This window comes from Microcebus murinus, unplaced genomic scaffold (genome assembly GCF_040939455.1).
Source record: "Microcebus murinus isolate Inina unplaced genomic scaffold, M.murinus_Inina_mat1.0 scaf064_hap2_Mmur4.0, whole genome shotgun sequence".
Lineage (NCBI taxonomy): Eukaryota > Metazoa > Chordata > Mammalia > Primates > Cheirogaleidae > Microcebus > Microcebus murinus.
The window spans coordinates 52,812-75,224 of NW_027439010.1; the positions used below are offsets into that span (position 1 = coordinate 52,812).

The 22,413-nt window shown below is 63.6% G+C and overlaps 6 pseudogenes; all 6 read right to left on the reverse strand.

The window, feature by feature from the left end:
- Positions 1–1,401: 1,401 nt before the first annotated feature.
- Positions 1,402–1,520, reverse strand: LOC142869219 (uncharacterized; annotated as a pseudogene).
- A 3,397-nt stretch (positions 1,521–4,917) lies between these two features.
- On the reverse strand, positions 4,918–5,036 carry LOC142869220 (uncharacterized; annotated as a pseudogene).
- A 3,421-nt stretch (positions 5,037–8,457) lies between these two features.
- LOC142869221 (uncharacterized) lies at positions 8,458–8,576 on the reverse strand (annotated as a pseudogene).
- Positions 8,577–11,995: 3,419 nt separating this feature from the next.
- Positions 11,996–12,114, reverse strand: LOC142869229 (uncharacterized; annotated as a pseudogene).
- Positions 12,115–15,534: 3,420 nt separating this feature from the next.
- On the reverse strand, positions 15,535–15,653 carry LOC142869222 (uncharacterized; annotated as a pseudogene).
- Positions 15,654–19,050: 3,397 nt separating this feature from the next.
- LOC142869223 (uncharacterized) lies at positions 19,051–19,169 on the reverse strand (annotated as a pseudogene).
- Between the last annotated feature and the right edge of the window lie 3,244 nt (positions 19,170–22,413).

Sequence of the window (22,413 nt, forward strand, 5' to 3'; positions counted from 1 at the left end):
GAAGACACCAGGCTGGGCCCCCGCGGCACAGTGGGGGCACGTGCCCCGCGCGAGACTGCTGCGGCCGCCCTGCTGCCGGGTTCCTGGAGGGCTTCCTGGAAGCAGCGTCCACACCAAGCCCTTGGAAGGCCCAGGCGACGGAGGAGCCCGAGGTGGGGAGGAGCGAGTCAGGCAGGGGCCAAGGTGATGGGCCGGGCGGGGAGGAGCGTGTCACGCAGGGGCAGAGGACGGTGACAGGCCGGGCGGGAAGGAGCCGGTCAGGCAGGGGACCAGGACAGTGACGGGCCTGGCGGGGGAGGAGCGCCTCAGGCTGGGGCAGAGGAGACTGGGCTGGGTAGGGGTCAGGGTTACAGTTAGGGCGCCATTCACAATCGCAAAGATGTGGAAGCGCCCCGAGTGCCCATCGATCCACGGGTGCATTAATGAAATGTGGCGCGTGGACACCACGGAGTGCCGTTCAGCTATGAGGAACAGCGGTGAGAGGGCACCTCTCGTGTTCTCCCGGCCAGAGCTGGAACCCGTTCCAGTAAGCCAAGTGTCCCAAGAACGGACACAAGAGCGCCACGTGCGCGCGCTCGCCGGCAGATTGGTAGGAACCGATGGACACCTAAGTGGACACAGAGGAATCGCCTTCATCGGGTGGGTGTCGGGCGGGCGTGGGGAGGGGATGGGCGTGCACATCCATTAGGAATGGGGTGGGTGCGCACCAACCGGGGCATGGGCGCACTTGAAGCTCTGACCCGAGGGGGGAGGCGGGGACAGGGCGATGCAGCTGACCTTAACATTGGTACCCCCACCATACGCTGGGAGAAAATGAGAAATAAATGAATCAGAAAACGGGGGGGAGGGGGGCACGGGCAATACATGTCACCTCAATACGTGGACTCCCATGATCTGCTCGGAGAGAGAGAGAAAAGGAAATGTAATCATAGAGATAAGAGACACCTTTTCAGAAAATGAATCCGAAAAGAAAAGTAAAATGAGGCCTGTGGAGCAGGTCTGCGTGTGACTCCGGATCCCCCAACATCCAGTGCCACCACCAAAGATTCCTACGTGTAGCCCGTAGAACCCCAAAAGCAACGGGACGAGTTCTGGTCACATACTCGCTCAAAATGACGTCCTGGAATTCTCCTGGAACTCCCTCCCCTCTCAGCCTCTCAAGGTTTCCTCCAGCGTGTCGGTTCCCACAGACCAGACCTTTGGTCTGACACCTGACAGTCCAGATGCCACGCATGCTGCCGCGTGGCGGCGGTGTCACGGCTCGGGACAAGAGGAGGCCCCACGGTGCGGGCTGGGGCGCCAGGCACCGCGACGGGCGCTGAGGGTGGGGGTGATCCCCCGGACCGCCGCCGCGCTCCCAGAAAGGGGACAGAACAAGAGGCAAAAAACAAAAAAAACAAAAGCCTACGGCACCCGGTATTCCCGGGCGGTCTCCCATCCAAGTACTAACCAGGCCCGACCCTGCTTAGCTTCGGAGATCAGACGAGACCGGGCGCGTTCAGGCCGGCTTGGCCGGAGACGGTGGAGGGCGCCCCTGCCCCGCTCAAGAAGCCGAGCCTCTCTGCGCTTCCCCTCGCCGGCCGGGTCCGGCGGGCTCCGCGGGACTGGGGAGAGGGGCGGGGCGGCGTGGGGGGCTGTCCACACACACACACACACACACGCGTGCGCGCGCGCGCGAGATGGGCCTCCACGGGTGGACCCGCCAAGGTGGAGACCTTCCAGCCCCCCTCCTCTCCTCGCCTCGCCTCCTTCACCTACCCGCCCCCCACCCCCAGCGCGCCGCCGCTGCTGACTGCGCACGCGCGCGCGGGGCGCTCGACCTTTGCCCCCAGCCAGGGGCCGCCCTCCCCCACAAACCCTTTCAGCTGTGCCCCCCGCCCTGTGCGTGGGCTGCCGCCTATTCCCCAGGGCCAGGGCTGGGGCACAGCGCATGGGGGAGGGGAGCGAGTGTAGGGGCGTCTCTCGGGATGTGTCCCATGGGTGGGGTGGGGTGGGGTGGGGTGGGGTGGGGTGGGGTGGTTTGGGGGGCTCTGAAGAAATCAATCCCCTCTGTCTCCTCCCTCTGGAAAACCCCCAAGCCCTTGGAGAACTGCGGGCACCGCTACCGTGGGGGCCGGACCCTGCTCTGTGTCCTTCTCTGGCCCGGTCCAAGGGGCCTGGGCCTGGCCCGGGGTGGATTGGACCCCAACCACCCCGGGGTGTGGACTTGCTAAAAATCGGCGATGAGCTATTGGATTCGAGCTTCATCTGGGTCATTTCACTAATGAATGCTCCGAAAAGAGTTTCCTAATACATCTGTGAGGGTGGCAACTGAAAGAGAAATTTAAAGCTGACAGAATAGGCGAGGAAAGGCACAGGAGATTTCCAAACCCAGTAAGGAAGCCTTTCCCGAAATGGAAGAAAGAAAGGAGCAAATGAAAACACCGGTAGCCCGCCGGGGTCAGAGTCTGCTCCTTAGAGAAAGTACCCTGACCAGGTTCACCCGTGGGTGGGTGGCGAGCTAGCGGCATTCAGAAGAGCGAGGCCCGCAGTCTGTGCAGAAGACACCTGCACTCGGGCGTGTGTGGCGGCACGATTCACAAGCAGCTCAGATGTTAAACCAAGGAGAAGCCAGGGAGTTCCCAACGCCCCAGGTGTCCTCAGCCCACGACTGGCTGCTGTGAAAATGCGAAGCCCGGGTCCCGGTCTCAGAGCAGGACAACCAGGAGGTGTGATGTACACCCCGGGGTTCCCAGGAGGATCAGGCTGAAGCTTGGACTTGGCCTCAAAGTGTCCCCTCGCCTGGCCACCCCCTTCCCCTTCCTGCTCCTCTACTCCTGGTGCCCCTCCACCCAGGGGCCAGACCTTAAACAGTCACCCGCAAGAGAATCCTGGTCCCAAAGAAGCCTTCTGGGGGACCCGTGCTGAGAGAGGTTGTGGGCATGGCCCGCTGGGGCTCTGCCCGACCCAGGTCTGGGAGATGCAACCTCCCAGCTCTGGGTCCCTGCAGGAAGTGTCGGCAAGAACAGGGCCAGTCCTCCAAAGGCCCAGGTGCAGGGAGCCCAGGCCAAGCAGCCTGTGGAAGAAGCCACATGCCGTGCCACCCCGGGAACACGACTGTAGGTCACGGCCCCTGCCACCTCCTCCTCCTCCTCCTCCTCCTCCTGCTCCTCCTCCTCTCCCCGACATGGAGCAGGGCTCAGAGACACCTCAGACGCTGCTAGCAAAGTCCAAAGGGCATCGGTTGCTCCTCCAAAGCGCACCCCCGACCCCCAGCAGGCCGCGTTGTCCAGCCAGCCCCTGGGCCTCCCCGGGGTGCCCGGCACAAAAGTGCAGACACCCACCTGACTGGCAATATCAGCTTGAGGACGTTTCTGCCACTCTAAGGACCCGCAGGCCAGCTGGGCCTCCGGGCAGGCAGGACAGAGAGCCCCGGAATCCGACGCGGCGGAGAGCTGGGTGTACGTCCCCACCAGGAGGCGGTCCCCACCTCCACGGCTCTCCCCTCGCGGGGAGCGGCAGCCGCAGGGCCTCAGAGAAGACACCAGGCTGGGCCCCCGCGGCACAGTGGGGGCACGTGCCCCGCGCGAGACTGCTGCGGCCGCCCTGCTGCCGGGTTCCTGGAGGGCTTCCTGGAAGCAGCGTCCACACCAAGCCCTTGGAAGGCCCAGGCGACGGAGGAGCCCGAGGTGGGGAGGAGCGAGTCAGGCAGGGGCCAAGGTGATGGGCCGGGCGGGGAGGAGCGTGTCACGCAGGGGCAGAGGACGGTGACAGGCCGGGCGGGAAGGAGCCGGTCAGGCAGGGGACCAGGACAGTGACGGGCCTGGCGGGGGAGGAGCGCCTCAGGCTGGGGCAGAGGAGACTGGGCTGGGTAGGGGTCAGGGTTACAGTTAGGGCGCCATTCACAATCGCAAAGATGTGGAAGCGCCCCGAGTGCCCATCGATCCACGGGTGCATTAATGAAATGTGGCGCGTGGACACCACGGAGTGCCGTTCAGCTATGAGGAACAGCGGTGAGAGGGCACCTCTCGTGTTCTCCCGGCCAGAGCTGGAACCCGTTCCAGTAAGCCAAGTGTCCCAAGAACGGACACAAGAGCGCCACGTGCGCGCGCTCGCCGGCAGATTGGTAGGAACCGATGGACACCTAAGTGGACACAGAGGAATCGCCTTCATCGGGTGGGTGTCGGGCGGGCGTGGGGAGGGGATGGGCGTGCACATCCATTAGGAATGGGGTGGGTGCGCACCAACCGGGGCATGGGCGCACTTGAAGCTCTGACCCGAGGGGGGAGGCGGGGACAGGGCGATGCAGCTGACCTTAACATTGGTACCCCCACCATACGCTGGGAGAAAATGAGAAATAAATGAATCAGAAAACGGGGGGGAGGGGGGCACGGGCAATACATGTCACCTCAATACGTGGACTCCCATGATCTGCTCGGAGAGAGAGAGAAAAGGAAATGTAATCATAGAGATAAGAGACACCTTTTCAGAAAATGAATCCGAAAAGAAAAGTAAAATGAGGCCTGTGGAGCAGGTCTGCGTGTGACTCCGGATCCCCCAACATCCAGTGCCACCACCAAAGATTCCTACGTGTAGCCCGTAGAACCCCAAAAGCAACGGGACGAGTTCTGGTCACATACTCGCTCAAAATGACGTCCTGGAATTCTCCTGGAACTCCCTCCCCTCTCAGCCTCTCAAGGTTTCCTCCAGCGTGTCGGTTCCCACAGACCAGACCTTTGGTCTGACACCTGACAGTCCAGATGCCACGCATGCTGCCGCGTGGCGGCGGTGTCACGGCTCGGGACAAGAGGAGGCCCCACGGTGCGGGCTGGGGCGCCAGGCACCGCGACGGGCGCTGAGGGTGGGGGTGATCCCCCGGACCGCCGCCGCGCTCCCAGAAAGGGGACAGAACAAGAGGCAAAAAACAAAAAAAACAAAAGCCTACGGCACCCGGTATTCCCGGGCGGTCTCCCATCCAAGTACTAACCAGGCCCGACCCTGCTTAGCTTCGGAGATCAGACGAGACCGGGCGCGTTCAGGCCGGCTTGGCCGGAGACGGTGGAGGGCGCCCCTGCCCCGCTCAAGAAGCCGAGCCTCTCTGCGCTTCCCCTCGCCGGCCGGGTCCGGCGGGCTCCGCGGGACTGGGGAGAGGGGCGGGGCGGCGTGGGGGGCTGTACACACACACACACACACACACACACACACACACACACACACACACGCGTGCGCGCGCGCGCGAGATGGGCCTCCACGGGTGGACCCGCCAAGGTGGAGACCTTCCAGCCCCCCTCCTCTCCTCGCCTCGCCTCCTTCACCTACCCGCCCCCCACCCCCAGCGCGCCGCCGCTGCTGACTGCGCACGCGCGCGCGGGGCGCTCGACCTTTGCCCCCAGCCAGGGGCCGCCCTCCCCCACAAACCCTTTCAGCTGTGCCCCCCGCCCTGTGCGTGGGCTGCCGCCTATTCCCCAGGGCCAGGGCTGGGGCACAGCGCATGGGGGAGGGGAGCGAGTGTAGGGGCGTCTCTCGGGATGTGTCCCATGGGTGGGGTGGGGTGGGGTGGGGTGGGGTGGGGTGGGGTGGTTTGGGGGGCTCTGAAGAAATCAATCCCCTCTGTCTCCTCCCTCTGGAAAACCCCCAAGCCCTTGGAGAACTGCGGGCACCGCTACCGTGGGGGCCGGACCCTGCTCTGTGTCCTTCTCTGGCCCGGTCCAAGGGGCCTGGGCCTGGCCCGGGGTGGATTGGACCCCAACCACCCCGGGGTGTGGACTTGCTAAAAATCGGCGATGAGCTATTGGATTCGAGCTTCATCTGGGTCATTTCACTAATGAATGCTCCGAAAAGAGTTTCCTAATACATCTGTGAGGGTGGCAACTGAAAGAGAAATTTAAAGCTGACAGAATAGGCGAGGAAAGGCACAGGAGATTTCCAAACCCAGTAAGGAAGCCTTTCCCGAAATGGAAGAAAGAAAGGAGCAAATGAAAACACCGGTAGCCCGCCGGGGTCAGAGTCTGCTCCTTAGAGAAAGTACCCTGACCAGGTTCACCCGTGGGTGGGTGGCGAGCTAGCGGCATTCAGAAGAGCGAGGCCCGCAGTCTGTGCAGAAGACACCTGCACTCGGGCGTGTGTGGCGGCACGATTCACAAGCAGCTCAGATGTTAAACCAAGGAGAAGCCAGGGAGTTCCCAACGCCCCAGGTGTCCTCAGCCCACGACTGGCTGCTGTGAAAATGCGAAGCCCGGGTCCCGGTCTCAGAGCAGGACAACCAGGAGGTGTGATGTACACCCCGGGGTTCCCAGGAGGATCAGGCTGAAGCTTGGACTTGGCCTCAAAGTGTCCCCTCGCCTGGCCACCCCCTTCCCCTTCCTGCTCCTCTACTCCTGGTGCCCCTCCACCCAGGGGCCAGACCTTAAACAGTCACCCGCAAGAGAATCCTGGTCCCAAAGAAGCCTTCTGGGGGACCCGTGCTGAGAGAGGTTGTGGGCATGGCCCGCTGGGGCTCTGCCCGACCCAGGTCTGGGAGATGCAACCTCCCAGCTCTGGGTCCCTGCAGGAAGTGTCGGCAAGAACAGGGCCAGTCCTCCAAAGGCCCAGGTGCAGGGAGCCCAGGCCAAGCAGCCTGTGGAAGAAGCCACATGCCGTGCCACCCCGGGAACACGACTGTAGGTCACGGCCCCTGCCACCTCCTCCTCCTCCTCCTCCTCCTCCTGCTCCTCCTCCTCTCCCCGACATGGAGCAGGGCTCAGAGACACCTCAGACGCTGCTAGCAAAGTCCAAAGGGCATCGGTTGCTCCTCCAAAGCGCACCCCCGACCCCCAGCAGGCCGCGTTGTCCAGCCAGCCCCTGGGCCTCCCCGGGGTGCCCGGCACAAAAGTGCAGACACCCACCTGACTGGCAATATCAGCTTGAGGACGTTTCTGCCACTCTAAGGACCCGCAGGCCAGCTGGGCCTCCGGGCAGGCAGGACAGAGAGCCCCGGAATCCGACGCGGCGGAGAGCTGGGTGTACGTCCCCACCAGGAGGCGGTCCCCACCTCCACGGCTCTCCCCTCGCGGGGAGCGGCAGCCGCAGGGCCTCAGAGAAGACACCAGGCTGGGCCCCCGCGGCACAGTGGGGGCACGTGCCCCGCGCGAGACTGCTGCGGCCGCCCTGCTGCCGGGTTCCTGGAGGGCTTCCTGGAAGCAGCGTCCACACCAAGCCCTTGGAAGGCCCAGGCGACGGAGGAGCCCGAGGTGGGGAGGAGCGAGTCAGGCAGGGGCCAAGGTGATGGGCCGGGCGGGGAGGAGCGTGTCACGCAGGGGCAGAGGACGGTGACAGGCCGGGCGGGAAGGAGCCGGTCAGGCAGGGGACCAGGACAGTGACGGGCCTGGCGGGGGAGGAGCGCCTCAGGCTGGGGCAGAGGAGACTGGGCTGGGTAGGGGTCAGGGTTACAGTTAGGGCGCCATTCACAATCGCAAAGATGTGGAAGCGCCCCGAGTGCCCATCGATCCACGGGTGCATTAATGAAATGTGGCGCGTGGACACCACGGAGTGCCGTTCAGCTATGAGGAACAGCGGTGAGAGGGCACCTCTCGTGTTCTCCCGGCCAGAGCTGGAACCCGTTCCAGTAAGCCAAGTGTCCCAAGAACGGACACAAGAGCGCCACGTGCGCGCGCTCGCCGGCAGATTGGTAGGAACCGATGGACACCTAAGTGGACACAGAGGAATCGCCTTCATCGGGTGGGTGTCGGGCGGGCGTGGGGAGGGGATGGGCGTGCACATCCATTAGGAATGGGGTGGGTGCGCACCAACCGGGGCATGGGCGCACTTGAAGCTCTGACCCGAGGGGGGAGGCGGGGACAGGGCGATGCAGCTGACCTTAACATTGGTACCCCCACCATACGCTGGGAGAAAATGAGAAATAAATGAATCAGAAAACGGGGGGGAGGGGGGCACGGGCAATACATGTCACCTCAATACGTGGACTCCCATGATCTGCTCGGAGAGAGAGAGAAAAGGAAATGTAATCATAGAGATAAGAGACACCTTTTCAGAAAATGAATCCGAAAAGAAAAGTAAAATGAGGCCTGTGGAGCAGGTCTGCGTGTGACTCCGGATCCCCCAACATCCAGTGCCACCACCAAAGATTCCTACGTGTAGCCCGTAGAACCCCAAAAGCAACGGGACGAGTTCTGGTCACATACTCGCTCAAAATGACGTCCTGGAATTCTCCTGGAACTCCCTCCCCTCTCAGCCTCTCAAGGTTTCCTCCAGCGTGTCGGTTCCCACAGACCAGACCTTTGGTCTGACACCTGACAGTCCAGATGCCACGCATGCTGCCGCGTGGCGGCGGTGTCACGGCTCGGGACAAGAGGAGGCCCCACGGTGCGGGCTGGGGCGCCAGGCACCGCGACGGGCGCTGAGGGTGGGGGTGATCCCCCGGACCGCCGCCGCGCTCCCAGAAAGGGGACAGAACAAGAGGCAAAAAACAAAAAAAACAAAAGCCTACGGCACCCGGTATTCCCGGGCGGTCTCCCATCCAAGTACTAACCAGGCCCGACCCTGCTTAGCTTCGGAGATCAGACGAGACCGGGCGCGTTCAGGCCGGCTTGGCCGGAGACGGTGGAGGGCGCCCCTGCCCCGCTCAAGAAGCCGAGCCTCTCTGCGCTTCCCCTCGCCGGCCGGGTCCGGCGGGCTCCGCGGGACTGGGGAGAGGGGCGGGGCGGCGTGGGGGGCTGTACACACACACACACACACACACACACACACACACACACACACACGCGTGCGCGCGCGCGCGAGATGGGCCTCCACGGGTGGACCCGCCAAGGTGGAGACCTTCCAGCCCCCCTCCTCTCCTCGCCTCGCCTCCTTCACCTACCCGCCCCCCACCCCCAGCGCGCCGCCGCTGCTGACTGCGCACGCGCGCGCGGGGCGCTCGACCTTTGCCCCCAGCCAGGGGCCGCCCTCCCCCACAAACCCTTTCAGCTGTGCCCCCCGCCCTGTGCGTGGGCTGCCGCCTATTCCCCAGGGCCAGGGCTGGGGCACAGCGCATGGGGGAGGGGAGCGAGTGTAGGGGCGTCTCTCGGGATGTGTCCCATGGGTGGGGTGGGGTGGGGTGGGGTGGGGTGGGGTGGGGTGGTTTGGGGGGCTCTGAAGAAATCAATCCCCTCTGTCTCCTCCCTCTGGAAAACCCCCAAGCCCTTGGAGAACTGCGGGCACCGCTACCGTGGGGGCCGGACCCTGCTCTGTGTCCTTCTCTGGCCCGGTCCAAGGGGCCTGGGCCTGGCCCGGGGTGGATTGGACCCCAACCACCCCGGGGTGTGGACTTGCTAAAAATCGGCGATGAGCTATTGGATTCGAGCTTCATCTGGGTCATTTCACTAATGAATGCTCCGAAAAGAGTTTCCTAATACATCTGTGAGGGTGGCAACTGAAAGAGAAATTTAAAGCTGACAGAATAGGCGAGGAAAGGCACAGGAGATTTCCAAACCCAGTAAGGAAGCCTTTCCCGAAATGGAAGAAAGAAAGGAGCAAATGAAAACACCGGTAGCCCGCCGGGGTCAGAGTCTGCTCCTTAGAGAAAGTACCCTGACCAGGTTCACCCGTGGGTGGGTGGCGAGCTAGCGGCATTCAGAAGAGCGAGGCCCGCAGTCTGTGCAGAAGACACCTGCACTCGGGCGTGTGTGGCGGCACGATTCACAAGCAGCTCAGATGTTAAACCAAGGAGAAGCCAGGGAGTTCCCAACGCCCCAGGTGTCCTCAGCCCACGACTGGCTGCTGTGAAAATGCGAAGCCCGGGTCCCGGTCTCAGAGCAGGACAACCAGGAGGTGTGATGTACACCCCGGGGTTCCCAGGAGGATCAGGCTGAAGCTTGGACTTGGCCTCAAAGTGTCCCCTCGCCTGGCCACCCCCTTCCCCTTCCTGCTCCTCTACTCCTGGTGCCCCTCCACCCAGGGGCCAGACCTTAAACAGTCACCCGCAAGAGAATCCTGGTCCCAAAGAAGCCTTCTGGGGGACCCGTGCTGAGAGAGGTTGTGGGCATGGCCCGCTGGGGCTCTGCCCGACCCAGGTCTGGGAGATGCAACCTCCCAGCTCTGGGTCCCTGCAGGAAGTGTCGGCAAGAACAGGGCCAGTCCTCCAAAGGCCCAGGTGCAGGGAGCCCAGGCCAAGCAGCCTGTGGAAGAAGCCACATGCCGTGCCACCCCGGGAACACGACTGTAGGTCACGGCCCCTGCCACCTCCTCCTCCTCCTCCTCCTCCTCCTGCTCCTCCTCCTCTCCCCGACATGGAGCAGGGCTCAGAGACACCTCAGACGCTGCTAGCAAAGTCCAAAGGGCATCGGTTGCTCCTCCAAAGCGCACCCCCGACCCCCAGCAGGCCGCGTTGTCCAGCCAGCCCCTGGGCCTCCCCGGGGTGCCCGGCACAAAAGTGCAGACACCCACCTGACTGGCAATATCAGCTTGAGGACGTTTCTGCCACTCTAAGGACCCGCAGGCCAGCTGGGCCTCCGGGCAGGCAGGACAGAGAGCCCCGGAATCCGACGCGGCGGAGAGCTGGGTGTACGTCCCCACCAGGAGGCGGTCCCCACCTCCACGGCTCTCCCCTCGCGGGGAGCGGCAGCCGCAGGGCCTCAGAGAAGACACCAGGCTGGGCCCCCGCGGCACAGTGGGGGCACGTGCCCCGCGCGAGACTGCTGCGGCCGCCCTGCTGCCGGGTTCCTGGAGGGCTTCCTGGAAGCAGCGTCCACACCAAGCCCTTGGAAGGCCCAGGCGACGGAGGAGCCCGAGGTGGGGAGGAGCGAGTCAGGCAGGGGCCAAGGTGATGGGCCGGGCGGGGAGGAGCGTGTCACGCAGGGGCAGAGGACGGTGACAGGCCGGGCGGGAAGGAGCCGGTCAGGCAGGGGACCAGGACAGTGACGGGCCTGGCGGGGGAGGAGCGCCTCAGGCTGGGGCAGAGGAGACTGGGCTGGGTAGGGGTCAGGGTTACAGTTAGGGCGCCATTCACAATCGCAAAGATGTGGAAGCGCCCCGAGTGCCCATCGATCCACGGGTGCATTAATGAAATGTGGCGCGTGGACACCACGGAGTGCCGTTCAGCTATGAGGAACAGCGGTGAGAGGGCACCTCTCGTGTTCTCCCGGCCAGAGCTGGAACCCGTTCCAGTAAGCCAAGTGTCCCAAGAACGGACACAAGAGCGCCACGTGCGCGCGCTCGCCGGCAGATTGGTAGGAACCGATGGACACCTAAGTGGACACAGAGGAATCGCCTTCATCGGGTGGGTGTCGGGCGGGCGTGGGGAGGGGATGGGCGTGCACATCCATTAGGAATGGGGTGGGTGCGCACCAACCGGGGCATGGGCGCACTTGAAGCTCTGACCCGAGGGGGGAGGCGGGGACAGGGCGATGCAGCTGACCTTAACATTGGTACCCCCACCATACGCTGGGAGAAAATGAGAAATAAATGAATCAGAAAACGGGGGGGAGGGGGGCACGGGCAATACATGTCACCTCAATACGTGGACTCCCATGATCTGCTCGGAGAGAGAGAGAAAAGGAAATGTAATCATAGAGATAAGAGACACCTTTTCAGAAAATGAATCCGAAAAGAAAAGTAAAATGAGGCCTGTGGAGCAGGTCTGCGTGTGACTCCGGATCCCCCAACATCCAGTGCCACCACCAAAGATTCCTACGTGTAGCCCGTAGAACCCCAAAAGCAACGGGACGAGTTCTGGTCACATACTCGCTCAAAATGACGTCCTGGAATTCTCCTGGAACTCCCTCCCCTCTCAGCCTCTCAAGGTTTCCTCCAGCGTGTCGGTTCCCACAGACCAGACCTTTGGTCTGACACCTGACAGTCCAGATGCCACGCATGCTGCCGCGTGGCGGCGGTGTCACGGCTCGGGACAAGAGGAGGCCCCACGGTGCGGGCTGGGGCGCCAGGCACCGCGACGGGCGCTGAGGGTGGGGGTGATCCCCCGGACCGCCGCCGCGCTCCCAGAAAGGGGACAGAACAAGAGGCAAAAAACAAAAAAAACAAAAGCCTACGGCACCCGGTATTCCCGGGCGGGCTCCCATCCAAGTACTAACCAGGCCCGACCCTGCTTAGCTTCGGAGATCAGACGAGACCGGGCGCGTTCAGGCCGGCTTGGCCGGAGACGGTGGAGGGCGCCCCTGCCCCGCTCAAGAAGCCGAGCCTCTCTGCGCTTCCCCTCGCCGGCCGGGTCCGGCGGGCAACGCGGGACTGGGGAGAGGGGCGGGGCGGCGTGGGGGGCTGTCCACACACACACACACACACACACACACACACGCGTGCGCGCGCGCGCGAGATGGGCCTCCACGGGTGGACCCGCCAAGGTGGAGACCTTCCAGCCCCCCTCCTCTCCTCGCCTCGCCTCCTTCACCTACCCGCCCCCCACCCCCAGCGCGCCGCCGCTGCTGACTGCGCACGCGCGCGCGCGCGCGCGCGCGCGCGCGGGGCGCTCGACCTTTGCCCCCAGCCAGGGGCCGCCCTCCCCCACAAACCCTTTCAGCTGTGCCCCCCGCCCTGTGCGTGGGCTGCCGCCTATTCCCCAGGGCCAGGGCTGGGGCACAGCGCATGGGGGAGGGGAGCGAGTGTAGGGGCGTCTCTCGGGATGTGTCCCATGGGTGGGGTGGGGTGGGGTGGGGTGGGGTGGGGTGGTTTGGGGGGCTCTGAAGAAATCAATCCCCTCTGTCTCCTCCCTCTGGAAAACCCCCAAGCCCTTGGAGAACTGCGGGCACCGCTACCGTGGGGGCCGGACCCTGCTCTGTGTCCTTCTCTGGCCCGGTCCAAGGGGCCTGGGCCTGGCCCGGGGTGGATTGGACCCCAACCACCCCGGGGTGTGGACTTGCTAAAAATCGGCGATTAGCTATTGGATTCGAGCTTCATCTGGGTCATTTCACTAATGAATGCACCGAAAAGAGTTTCCTAATACATCTGTGAGGGTGGCAACTGAAAGAGAAATTTAAAGCTGACAGAATAGGCGAGGAAAGGCACAGGAGATTTCCAAACCCAGTAAGGAAGCCTTTCCCGAAATGGAAGAAAGAAAGGAGCAAATGAAAACACCGGTAGCCCGCCGGGGTCAGAGTCTGCTCATTAGAGAAAGTACCCTGACCAGGTTCACCCGTGGGTGGGTGGCGAGCTAGCGGCATTCAGAAGAGCGAGGCCCACAGTCTGTGCAGAAGACACCTGCACTCGGGCGTGTGTGGCGGCTCGATTCACAAGCAGCTCAGATGTTAAACCAAGGAGAAGCCAGGGAGTTCCCAACGCCCCAGGTGTCCTCAGCCCACGACTGGCTGCTGTGAAAATGCGAAGCCCGGGTCCCGGTCTCAGAGCAGGACAACCAGGAGGTGTGATGTACACCCCGGGGTTCCCAGGAGGATCAGGCTGAAGCTTGGACTTGGCCTCAAAGTGTCCCCTCGCCTGGCCACCCCCTTCCCCTTCCTGCTCCTCTACTCCTGGTGCCCCTCCACCCAGGGGCCAGACCTTAAACAGTCACCCGCAAGAGAATCCTGGTCCCAAAGAAGCCTTCTGGGGGACCCGTGCTGAGAGAGGTTGTGGGCATGGCCCGCTGGGGCTCTGCCCGACCCAGGTCTGGGAGATGCAACCTCCCAGCTCTGGGTCCCTGCAGGAAGTGTCGGCAAGAACAGGGCCAGTCCTCCAAAGGCCCAGGTGCAGGGAGCCCAGGCCAAGCAGCCTGTGGAAGAAGCCACATGCCGTGCCACCCCGGGAACACGACTGTAGGTCACGGCCCCTGCCACCTCCTCCTCCTCCTCCTCCTCCTCCTGCTCCTCCTCCTCTCCCCGACATGGAGCAGGGCTCAGAGACACCTCAGACGCTGCTAGCAAAGTCCAAAGGGCATCGGTTGCTCCTCCAAAGCGCACCCCCGACCCCCAGCAGGCCGCGTTGTCCAGCCAGCCCCTGGGCCTCCCCGGGGTGCCCGGCACAAAAGTGCAGACACCCACCTGACTGGCAATATCAGCTTGAGGACGTTTCTGCCACTCTAAGGACCCGCAGGCCAGCTGGGCCTCCGGGCAGGCAGGACAGAGAGCCCCGGAATCCGACGCGGCGGAGAGCTGGGTGTACGTCCCCACCAGGAGGCGGTCCCCACCTCCACGGCTCTCCCCTCGCGGGGAGCGGCAGCCGCAGGGCCTCAGAGAAGACACCAGGCTGGGCCCCCGCGGCACAGTGGGGGCACGTGCCCCGCGCGAGACTGCTGCGGCCGCCCTGCTGCCGGGTTCCTGGAGGGCTTCCTGGAAGCAGCGTCCACACCAAGCCCTTGGAAGGCCCAGGCGACGGAGGAGCCCGAGGTGGGGAGGAGCGAGTCAGGCAGGGGCCAAGGTGATGGGCCGGGCGGGGAGGAGCGTGTCACGCAGGGGCAGAGGACGGTGACAGGCCGGGCGGGAAGGAGCCGGTCAGGCAGGGGACCAGGACAGTGACGGGCCTGGCGGGGGAGGAGCGCCTCAGGCTGGGGCAGAGGAGACTGGGCTGGGTAGGGGTCAGGGTTACAGTTAGGGCGCCATTCACAATCGCAAAGATGTGGAAGCGCCCCGAGTGCCCATCGATCCACGGGTGCATTAATGAAATGTGGCGCGTGGACACCACGGAGTGCCGTTCAGCTATGAGGAACAGCGGTGAGAGGGCACCTCTCGTGTTCTCCCGGCCAGAGCTGGAACCCGTTCCAGTAAGCCAAGTGTCCCAAGAACGGACACAAGAGCGCCACGTGCGCGCGCTCGCCGGCAGATTGGTAGGAACCGATGGACACCTAAGTGGACACAGAGGAATCGCCTTCATCGGGTGGGTGTCGGGCGGGCGTGGGGAGGGGATGGGCGTGCACATCCATTAGGAATGGGGTGGGTGCGCACCAACCGGGGCATGGGCGCACTTGAAGCTCTGACCCGAGGGGGGAGGCGGGGACAGGGCGATGCAGCTGACCTTAACATTGGTACCCCCACCATACGCTGGGAGAAAATGAGAAATAAATGAATCAGAAAACGGGGGGGAGGGGGGCACGGGCAATACATGTCACCTCAATACGTGGACTCCCATGATCTGCTCGGAGAGAGAGAGAAAAGGAAATGTAATCATAGAGATAAGAGACACCTTTTCAGAAAATGAATCCGAAAAGAAAAGTAAAATGAGGCCTGTGGAGCAGGTCTGCGTGTGACTCCGGATCCCCCAACATCCAGTGCCACCACCAAAGATTCCTACGTGTAGCCCGTAGAACCCCAAAAGCAACGGGACGAGTTCTGGTCACATACTCGCTCAAAATGACGTCCTGGAATTCTCCTGGAACTCCCTCCCCTCTCAGCCTCTCAAGGTTTCCTCCAGCGTGTCGGTTCCCACAGACCAGACCTTTGGTCTGACACCTGACAGTCCAGATGCCACGCATGCTGCCGCGTGGCGGCGGTGTCACGGCTCGGGACAAGAGGAGGCCCCACGGTGCGGGCTGGGGCGCCAGGCACCGCGACGGGCGCTGAGGGTGGGGGTGATCCCCCGGACCGCCGCCGCGCTCCCAGAAAGGGGACAGAACAAGAGGCAAAAAACAAAAAAAACAAAAGCCTACGGCACCCGGTATTCCCGGGCGGTCTCCCATCCAAGTACTAACCAGGCCCGACCCTGCTTAGCTTCGGAGATCAGACGAGACCGGGCGCGTTCAGGCCGGCTTGGCCGGAGACGGTGGAGGGCGCCCCTGCCCCGCTCAAGAAGCCGAGCCTCTCTGCGCTTCCCCTCGCCGGCCGGGTCCGGCGGGCTCCGCGGGACTGGGGAGAGGGGCGGGGCGGCGTGGGGGGCTGTCCACACACACACACACACACACGCGTGCGCGCGCGCGCGAGATGGGCCTCCACGGGTGGACCCGCCAAGGTGGAGACCTTCCAGCCCCCCTCCTCTCCTCGCCTCGCCTCCTTCACCTACCCGCCCCCCACCCCCAGCGCGCCGCCGCTGCTGACTGCGCACGCGCGCGCGGGGCGCTCGACCTTTGCCCCCAGCCAGGGGCCGCCCTCCCCCACAAACCCTTTCAGCTGTGCCCCCCGCCCTGTGCGTGGGCTGCCGCCTATTCCCCAGGGCCAGGGCTGGGGCACAGCGCATGGGGGAGGGGAGCGAGTGTAGGGGCGTCTCTCGGGATGTGTCCCATGGGTGGGGTGGGGTGGGGTGGGGTGGGGTGGGGTGGGGTGGTTTGGGGGGCTCTGAAGAAATCAATCCCCTCTGTCTCCTCCCTCTGGAAAACCCCCAAGCCCTTGGAGAACTGCGGGCACCGCTACCGTGGGGGCCGGACCCTGCTCTGTGTCCTTCTCTGGCCCGGTCCAAGGGGCCTGGGCCTGGCCCGGGGTGGATTGGACCCCAACCACCCCGGGGTGTGGACTTGCTAAAAATCGGCGATGAGCTATTGGATTCGAGCTTCATCTGGGTCATTTCACTAATGAATGCTCCGAAAAGAGTTTCCTAATACATCTGTGAGGGTGGCAACTGAAAGAGAAATTTAAAGCTGACAGAATAGGCGAGGAAAGGCACAGGAGATTTCCAAACCCAGTAAGGAAGCCTTTCCCGAAATGGAAGAAAGAAAGGAGCAAATGAAAACACCGGTAGCCCGCCGGGGTCAGAGTCTGCTCCTTAGAGAAAGTACCCTGACCAGGTTCACCCGTGGGTGGGTGGCGAGCTAGCGGCATTCAGAAGAGCGAGGCCCGCAGTCTGTGCAGAAGACACCTGCACTCGGGCGTGTGTGGCAGCACGATTCACAAGCAGCTCAGATGTTAAACCAAGGAGAAGCCAGGGAGTTCCCAACGCCCCAGGTGTCCTCAGCCCACGACTGGCTGCTGTGAAAATGCGAAGCCCGGGTCCCGGTCTCAGAGCAGGACAACCAGGAGGTGTGATGTACACCCCGGGGTTCCCAGGAGGATCAGGCTGAAGCTTGGACTTGGCCTCAAAGTGTCCCCTCGCCTGGCCACCCCCTTCCCCTTCCTGCTCCTCTACTCCTGGTGCCCCTCCACCCAGGGGCCAGACCTTAAACAGTCACCCGCAAGAGAATCCTGGTCCCAAAGAAGCCTTCTGGGGGACCCGTGCTGAGAGAGGTTGTGGGCATGGCCCGCTGGGGCTCTGCCCGACCCAGGTCTGGGAGATGCAACCTCCCAGCTCTGGGTCCCTGCAGGAAGTGTCGGCAAGAACAGGGCCAGTCCTCCAAAGGCCCAGGTGCAGGGAGCCCAGGCCAAGCAGCCTGTGGAAGAAGCCACATGCCGTGCCACCCCGGGAACACGACTGTAGGTCACGGCCCCTGCCACCTCCTCCTCCTCCTCCTCCTCCTCCTGCTCCTCCTCCTCTCCCCGACATGGAGCAGGGCTCAGAGACACCTCAGACGCTGCTAGCAAAGTCCAAAGGGCATCGGTTGCTCCTCCAAAGCGCACCCCCGACCCCCAGCAGGCCGCGTTGTCCAGCCAGCCCCTGGGCCTCCCCGGGGTGCCCGGCACAAAAGTGCAGACACCCACCTGACTGGCAATATCAGCTTGAGGACGTTTCTGCCACTCTAAGGACCCGCAGGCCAGCTGGGCCTCCGGGCAGGCAGGACAGAGAGCCCCGGAATCCGACGCGGCGGAGAGCTGGGTGTACGTCCCCACCAGGAGGCGGTCCCCACCTCCACGGCTCTCCCCTCGCGGGGAGCGGCAGCCGCAGGGCCTCAGAGAAGACACCAGGCTGGGCCCCCGCGGCACAGTGGGGGCACGTGCCCCGCGCGAGACTGCTGCGGCCGCCCTGCTGCCGGGTTCCTGGAGGGCTTCCTGGAAGCAGCGTCCACACCAAGCCCTTGGAAGGCCCAGGCGACGGAGGAGCCCGAGGTGGGGAGGAGCGAGTCAGGCAGGGGCCAAGGTGATGGGCCGGGCGGGGAGGAGCGTGTCACGCAGGGGCAGAGGACGGTGACAGGCCGGGCGGGAAGGAGCCGGTCAGGCAGGGGACCAGGACAGTGACGGGCCTGGCGGGGGAGGAGCGCCTCAGGCTGGGGCAGAGGAGACTGGGCTGGGTAGGGGTCAGGGTTACAGTTAGGGCGCCATTCACAATCGCAAAGATGTGGAAGCGCCCCGAGTGCCCATCGATCCACGGGTGCATTAATGAAATGTGGCGCGTGGACACCACGGAGTGCCGTTCAGCTATGAGGAACAGCGGTGAGAGGGCACCTCTCGTGTTCTCCCGGCCAGAGCTGGAACCCGTTCCAGTAAGCCAAGTGTCCCAAGAACGGACACAAGAGCGCCACGTGCGCGCGCTCGCCGGCAGATTGGTAGGAACCGATGGACACCTAAGTGGACACAGAGGAATCGCCTTCATCGGGTGGGTGTCGGGCGGGCGTGGGGAGGGGATGGGCGTGCACATCCATTAGGAATGGGGTGGGTGCGCACCAACCGGGGCATGGGCGCACTTGAAGCTCTGACCCGAGGGGGGAGGCGGGGACAGGGCGATGCAGCTGACCTTAACATTGGTACCCCCACCATACGCTGGGAGAAAATGAGAAATAAATGAATCAGAAAACGGGGGGGAGGGGGGCACGGGCAATACATGTCACCTCAATACGTGGACTCCCATGATCTGCTCGGAGAGAGAGAGAAAAGGAAATGTAATCATAGAGATAAGAGACACCTTTTCAGAAAATGAATCCGAAAAGAAAAGTAAAATGAGGCCTGTGGAGCAGGTCTGCGTGTGACTCCGGATCCCCCAACATCCAGTGCCACCACCAAAGATTCCTACGTGTAGCCCGTAGAACCCCAAAAGCAACGGGACGAGTTCTGGTCACATACTCGCTCAAAATGACGTCCTGGAATTCTCCTGGAACTCCCTCCCCTCTCAGCCTCTCAAGGTTTCCTCCAGCGTGTCGGTTCCCACAGACCAGACCTTTGGTCTGACACCTGACAGTCCAGATGCCACGCATGCTGCCGCGTGGCGGCGGTGTCACGGCTCGGGACAAGAGGAGGCCCCACGGTGCGGGCTGGGGCGCCAGGCACCGCGACGGGCGCTGAGGGTGGGGGTGATCCCCCGGACCGCCGCCGCGCTCCCAGAAAGGGGACAGAACAAGAGGCAAAAAACAAAAAAAACAAAAGCCTACGGCACCCGGTATTCCCGGGCGGTCTCCCATCCAAGTACTAACCAGGCCCGACCCTGCTTAGCTTCGGAGATCAGACGAGACCGGGCGCGTTCAGGCCGGCTTGGCCGGAGACGGTGGAGGGCGCCCCTGCCCCGCTCAAGAAGCCGAGCCTCTCTGCGCTTCCCCTCGCCGGCCGGGTCCGGCGGGCTCCGCGGGACTGGGGAGAGGGGCGGGGCGGCGTGGGGGGCTGTACACACACACACACACACACACACACACACACACACACACACACACGCGTGCGCGCGCGCGCGAGATGGGCCTCCACGGGTGGACCCGCCAAGGTGGAGACCTTCCAGCCCCCCTCCTCTCCTCGCCTCGCCTCCTTCACCTACCCGCCCCCCACCCCCAGCGCGCCGCCGCTGCTGACTGCGCACGCGCGCGCGGGGCGCTCGACCTTTGCCCCCAGCCAGGGGCCGCCCTCCCCCACAAACCCTTTCAGCTGTGCCCCCCGCCCTGTGCGTGGGCTGCCGCCTATTCCCCAGGGCCAGGGCTGGGGCACAGCGCATGGGGGAGGGGAGCGAGTGTAGGGGCGTCTCTCGGGATGTGTCCCATGGGTGGGGTGGGGTGGGGTGGGGTGGGGTGGGGTGGGGTGGTTTGGGGGGCTCTGAAGAAATCAATCCCCTCTGTCTCCTCCCTCTGGAAAACCCCCAAGCCCTTGGAGAACTGCGGGCACCGCTACCGTGGGGGCCGGACCCTGCTCTGTGTCCTTCTCTGGCCCGGTCCAAGGGGCCTGGGCCTGGCCCGGGGTGGATTGGACCCCAACCACCCCGGGGTGTGGACTTGCTAAAAATCGGCGATGAGCTATTGGATTCGAGCTTCATCTGGGTCATTTCACTAATGAATGCTCCGAAAAGAGTTTCCTAATACATCTGTGAGGGTGGCAACTGAAAGAGAAATTTAAAGCTGACAGAATAGGCGAGGAAAGGCACAGGAGATTTCCAAACCCAGTAAGGAAGCCTTTCCCGAAATGGAAGAAAGAAAGGAGCAAATGAAAACACCGGTAGCCCGCCGGGGTCAGAGTCTGCTCCTTAGAGAAAGTACCCTGACCAGGTTCACCCGTGGGTGGGTGGCGAGCTAGCGGCATTCAGAAGAGCGAGGCCCGCAGTCTGTGCAGAAGACACCTGCACTCGGGCGTGTGTGGCGGCACGATTCACAAGCAGCTCAGATGTTAAACCAAGGAGAAGCCAGGGAGTTCCCAACGCCCCAGGTGTCCTCAGCCCACGACTGGCTGCTGTGAAAATGCGAAGCCCGGGTCCCGGTCTCAGAGCAGGACAACCAGGAGGTGTGATGTACACCCCGGGGTTCCCAGGAGGATCAGGCTGAAGCTTGGACTTGGCCTCAAAGTGTCCCCTCGCCTGGCCACCCCCTTCCCCTTCCTGCTCCTCTACTCCTGGTGCCCCTCCACCCAGGGGCCAGACCTTAAACAGTCACCCGCAAGAGAATCCTGGTCCCAAAGAAGCCTTCTGGGGGACCCGTGCTGAGAGAGGTTGTGGGCATGGCCCGCTGGGGCTCTGCCCGACCCAGGTCTGGGAGATGCAACCTCCCAGCTCTGGGTCCCTGCAGGAAGTGTCGGCAAGAACAGGGCCAGTCCTCCAAAGGCCCAGGTGCAGGGAGCCCAGGCCAAGCAGCCTGTGGAAGAAGCCACATGCCGTGCCACCCCGGGAACACGACTGTAGGTCACGGCCCCTGCCACCTCCTCCTCCTCCTCCTCCTCCTCCTGCTCCTCCTCCTCTCCCCGACATGGAGCAGGGCTCAGAGACACCTCAGACGCTGCTAGCAAAGTCCAAAGGGCATCGGTTGCTCCTCCAAAGCGCACCCCCGACCCCCAGCAGGCCGCGTTGTCCAGCCAGCCCCTGGGCCTCCCCGGGGTGCCCGGCACAAAAGTGCAGACACCCACCTGACTGGCAATATCAGCTTGAGGACGTTTCTGCCACTCTAAGGACCCGCAGGCCAGCTGGGCCTCCGGGCAGGCAGGACAGAGAGCCCCGGAATCCGACGCGGCGGAGAGCTGGGTGTACGTCCCCACCAGGAGGCGGTCCCCACCTCCACGGCTCTCCCCTCGCGGGGAGCGGCAGCCGCAGGGCCTCAGAGAAGACACCAGGCTGGGCCCCCGCGGCACAGTGGGGGCACGTGCCCCGCGCGAGACTGCTGCGGCCGCCCTGCTGCCGGGTTCCTGGAGGGCTTCCTGGAAGCAGCGTCCACACCAAGCCCTTGGAAGGCCCAGGCGACGGAGGAGCCCGAGGTGGGGAGGAGCGAGTCAGGCAGGGGCCAAGGTGATGGGCCGGGCGGGGAGGAGCGTGTCACGCAGGGGCAGAGGACGGTGACAGGCCGGGCGGGAAGGAGCCGGTCAGGCAGGGGACCAGGACAGTGACGGGCCTGGCGGGGGAGGAGCGCCTCAGGCTGGGGCAGAGGAGACTGGGCTGGGTAGGGGTCAGGGTTACAGTTAGGGCGCCATTCACAATCGCAAAGATGTGGAAGCGCCCCGAGTGCCCATCGATCCACGGGTGCATTAATGAAATGTGGCGCGTGGACACCACGGAGTGCCGTTCAGCTATGAGGAACAGCGGTGAGAGGGCACCTCTCGTGTTCTCCCGGCCAGAGCTGGAACCCGTTCCAGTAAGCCAAGTGTCCCAAGAACGGACACAAGAGCGCCACGTGCGCGCGCTCGCCGGCAGATTGGTAGGAACCGATGGACACCTAAGTGGACACAGAGGAATCGCCTTCATCGGGTGGGTGTCGGGCGGGCGTGGGGAGGGGATGGGCGTGCACATCCATTAGGAATGGGGTGGGTGCGCACCAACCGGGGCATGGGCGCACTTGAAGCTCTGACCCGAGGGGGGAGGCGGGGACAGGGCGATGCAGCTGACCTTAACATTGGTACCCCCACCATACGCTGGGAGAAAATGAGAAATAAATGAATCAGAAAACGGGGGGGAGGGGGGCACGGGCAATACATGTCACCTCAATACGTGGACTCCCATGATCTGCTCGGAGAGAGAGAGAAAAGGAAATGTAATCATAGAGATAAGAGACACCTTTTCAGAAAATGAATCCGAAAAGAAAAGTAAAATGAGGCCTGTGGAGCAGGTCTGCGTGTGACTCCGGATCCCCCAACATCCAGTGCCACCACCAAAGATTCCTACGTGTAGCCCGTAGAACCCCAAAAGCAACGGGACGAGTTCTGGTCACATACTCGCTCAAAATGACGTCCTGGAATTCTCCTGGAACTCCCTCCCCTCTCAGCCTCTCAAGGTTTCCTCCAGCGTGTCGGTTCCCACAGACCAGACCTTTGGTCTGACACCTGACAGTCCAGA